Source organism: Aplysia californica, unplaced genomic scaffold (genome assembly GCF_000002075.1).
Source record: "Aplysia californica isolate F4 #8 unplaced genomic scaffold, AplCal3.0 scaffold00325, whole genome shotgun sequence".
Lineage (NCBI taxonomy): Eukaryota > Metazoa > Mollusca > Gastropoda > Aplysiida > Aplysiidae > Aplysia > Aplysia californica.
In genome coordinates this window covers 98,303-102,708 of record NW_004797595.1, presented here as the reverse complement: position 1 = coordinate 102,708, position 4,406 = coordinate 98,303, and the positions used below count along the sequence as shown (strand labels likewise).

Below are 4,406 nucleotides of genomic sequence, written 5' to 3'. Positions count from 1 at the left end.
CTGGAAAATCTAGCCTATGGTTTTGGAAGCGAAAACTGTCATATTTGTTTACCACAGGCAACTGAATTAAAATGTATTTGAAAAAAACAACAACCCAACAACCAACAAAGGCACTAAGTAGACTAACAATAACAAGCATTTGAGTCAATTTGACACAGTTTGGACTTGGTGACTAAAAATCCAGTGTTTGTTGCAAGCTGGTGTCGTATAAAAAGATTTCTTTCACTTTAAACTTGTACACCGATGTACAGCGCGCGCAGTATTGGATCAGGGAGGCAACACCTTTGCAGCTGTAGGCCTACTTGGCACTCCTGTACAATTGCGGTCCCGTTTGCACTCGAATTTCAGCCGTTTTCAATGACAACTCGGCGCGCTAACGTCCCGATGCCCGATCGACACTTTGTTGCTCCACAATAAACAAAGTGAAACTAGCGATAGGCCTAGAAGAACGGAAACAGAAAGCTACGGGCGGACGGACATGCGCAAACCGCGTTTTCGTCTCTCTCCCCGTTCGGTGTTTTTCGTGCGTAAAAAAGTATCGCAATTTGCGATCGAGAGCGGTCCAGCGGAGGAAGGAGGAAAGTAGCGGGAAAAGCTAGATGAAGTGGAGTTTCCGCTATTAAGCGGAAAAGTGGCAGCTATGAGTAAGGAAAATTCTGCAGGGGGTCTGGGACCCCCAGCAGAGTCCAGGGACAGCGTCCCGGTGGGTGTACAGGGGGCAAAGCCCCCCCCCCCCGAAGAAATTGAAATTTAGTGCTTTTAGAGGGTTAAAAATGGCATTTGGGAGCCCGTTTGAAGAGATTGCCTACAGCCCATAACATTTATTTTTTCACCAACATTTTGTCTTGTTTGATTTTTTCACCTGCATATCTTTTCATTGCTGGCAATGTTTAAAAGCAGGTTCCCCTTTCATTGCTACTATAATTCAATTAATTTGTCGTCGCACCATTGATAGCAGGCAAACCTGGGATTAATGAATAGATGAACCTTAAAAAAAAACAGTTGCGCAGCGTATGCCCACATTTTCTCCCGGCTCACGCCCTTTATATATGGCCTGCGCGCAGGCCCTATATAAAGGGCGTGAGAAGCGCGCAGGCCCTACATAAAGGGCGTGAACCGGGCTACCCGGGAAGCGCGCAGGCCCTATATATAGGGCTGACCCTTTTCAATGGAAAATTCTAGTGTTCCTTATATGGAAAATGACGTAGTCAATTACAGGCCAAAGTTATAAATAGTGACCAATGACTTTGCAAGTTACCTTGACCTCGTAGAGCGTCTCTTGGCCGAGATATCGATAAAGTGACGCGGTCCCGCTGAGCGACTACACGCTAGATCTATGTGTTATCACTTGTTTCGCCGTGCTGATGTGCTAATTGTTGAGTCTATCGCGTTCTCGGCATTGTTTGTATTTGTTTGATGGCTGATCATTTTTGAATGGCTCATTCTATCAGCTTAAAGAAAATATATGCTTTTTATCATCTGTTGAGCCGTAAATGGTCATTTTTCAGTAGCAGGTATACATTTCGGGTATCTCAGCTGTTTCCCCCCCGCCAAACCCCCATGTTTACAACTGATCGGCAGTGGCGGCGGGGCATTTTTGGCGGGTTACTTCCGGTGAAACGCTGAGCGCTTCTAGGGTAACAACACCATGGGGGGGGGGGGTCAGGGCATGCCCCCCTGACCTAAAAAGAAACTGGGGGGTTTCAGGGGGGCATGATTTCACAATGATTTGATGTTTTGGCAATTAGGATTGATATTTACATGAAAACAATTGATTGGTAAATTTTTACTTTCACTCCCGCACACAGATGCACTGTTTCAGGGGCCAAACTGCTGTACTGTTTGCTGCAGATCACACATAAAGCCACTAAAACTGTCGCAAATCAATTATTTTCAAGACAATTTCAAACCTAACTGTAAAATATCAAATTATGGGTAAAAACAGGGGGGCATGCCCCCCTTTAACCCACCAGATTTTTTTTTACCCCAGTGGGGCAAGCCCCCCTGGAACCCCCTGATTGGTCCAAAGCATGTCTATCTCGGTTAAAAACAATCAAATATTTCAAAAACTATTAATTTGCGACGGAAATGAAGTTGATATTCGTGTTCGGCGCATCAATATTTAGTACAAAATAGGCATCTGGTCGCTGAGCGTGAGACGGGAGGGAAAGTAAAAAAATACCAATTGATTTGCAAGGGTTTTAGTGGCCATACGTGTGTGTTCTGCAGCAAAGATAATGGCAGTTTAGCCTTCATATCAGTGCATCTCAGCCATCTGTGTGTTGGTGTTAAAGTAAAAATTTACCGAATCTAGACTCTAGTGTAGTCGCATGTCTTATTTACAATGTTTCTAGAAAGTGTCTATTCTCACCCGCCCGGAAGTTCTCGCAAGATCAACTCCTCCCCTCTTCTCTCTCTCTCTGAATACTGTCTATCGGTGTGGACGATCAAATTGACCAAAACAAAGTTAAAAAATGATGTTAAAACACAAAAGTAAATTAATTTGGTTGTCTACAAAGATGCTACGGCTATTTAACTTTTCGAATCGAGCCGAACTACGCGGGTCGCCATTTTGTTTTGCCCGGAAATTCTCGTGTTACTTAGCAATGACAATGAAAAATTAAATTTTCATCCAAATTGCTTAAAAATGGACTTAAAAATGAAAATAGAGTAAATTCTAAGAACTATGGTTTTTAAAAATTAAAAATCCATTGATAAATAAAAAAGTTATTGGGATTTTTGTTTGCAAAATGTTGGAGGACCTTCATATAGATCTAGGAAAAAATCGCCAAAATGTGGGACATGTTTTGATGTATTTTGAGGAAAAACTGTTCATAAGTCAGTAATGAATTGGAGCATATGAATGAAACTTGGCATCTCCATGTGATTTTTAGTGCCGAATCTAGATCTAGATCTAGTTCTGCTATCACTTTTTGGATGTCTTCATTACTTTGGACCTTAAAGACTGATATTTGCGTGAAATTTGTTGAATTGCGTGACATCGTTTTTACCGCGACGCGATCACTCCTTCTAAAACTCAGTAAAGCGCTATCGGGAAAACCCGCGATGTAGTCATCGGTGACCCATTTGGTTATAGGCAGCCAATCACATGCCGCCTAGCGATCACGCGCCTCTTGCGTGCCGGCACCTCGCGTTTGGAATGCGCTATCAAGTTTCTAGATCTAGGGTTTTATCAATGGACGGGTGGTAATTTTAAGTTGTTACGGAAAATCTACTAAACGCAGAGATCTGAAATTTTACAGCAATAAAGAAGACATGTGGGGCGCTTGTGTGGTCGGCGATCAACCCGCAGCTCCGCTTAGTTTTCGAACCGCAGAGGAAATTCGCACAAACACGGCAATATCTCCGGTTCTAATATCTAGAGTACATCCTGTGGTGCGATATACAGTAAGCGATCTTTTGTGGATATCTCTGGAAGTTACAGGTCGATCTTCATGATTTTTTCACCAGAAGTTAGAAAAACTTCCTCTCTATACGGTGTAGCGCATTACTGTAACAGCAGTTTAAAATTTCTATATGTTGTGGTGGTGTTTGTTTGGTAACGTGTGTCTGGTTTGGTGCGCAAGGTTTCTGGTTTGGTGCAACATATCGTCTTGTTTGGTGCGCAATAGTACCATGTTTACAGCTCTAGATCTAGATCTAGCTCTTTTCTGACACTTTTCATCTTTCTCTATCCTTGCTTTGTCTTCTTTTCCTTGCAAGAAGTTCCTGTACTGACCATAATGGAAGGCCAAGGTCAATTAGGCGTGTTCTTTTTGGGAGCTGTGCGCCCCCTGACAGGAGATTTCCTTACACCTTGTGTATGTGTTTTGATAATGGATAAAAAGAAAGGTGCTGTGGACACAAGAAGGGGAAAGAAGAAAACAAGAATAAGACTATACCTAGACTAGTATTTTAGAAGGAAAAGGACAAAAAAGAAGAAGAAAAAGACGTGAAAAGAAGAAATTGAAAAAGAAAGGTGCTGTGGACACAAGGAAGTGAAAGAAGAAAACAAGAATTAGACTATACCTAGACTAGAGTGCATTGCTACTTACCGGCCGCCTAAGGGCCACTTTCGGCTTATAACCGGAAGCATGTGGTTAAACCTTGATATCAACCACAAATTGAAACCCACGTCGTAAAAAGATGTCACAGAGTGATCTCCCTTCTTTGACCGGTACTAGGCAACTGCCAGATTAATCCATTTGGTATATGTTTACTCGATAAGACATCACTTTTGGTGAGACTCCGAGTTGCCCTTTTCCGGCCGCCTATTCGACTATTTGCCTCTTACCGGCCACCAGTTTCCCTGATACCGGCCACCAGTAAAACTCACGCTATAACATCGTTATTTTGAGTTTTTTTGTGTTTTCCCTTTTCAACACAATAAATCAACATCTAGTTAA

General features: G+C 42.5%; 1 protein-coding gene across 1 annotated transcript in view; it reads right to left on the bottom strand.

Annotated features, from left to right (window-relative positions):
- The window catches only part of LOC101857730 (60S ribosomal protein L13a), a gene marked incomplete in the record, with an annotated part of 40,056 nt that overhangs the window by 26,066 nt on the left and 9,584 nt on the right, over positions 1 to 4,406 (bottom strand).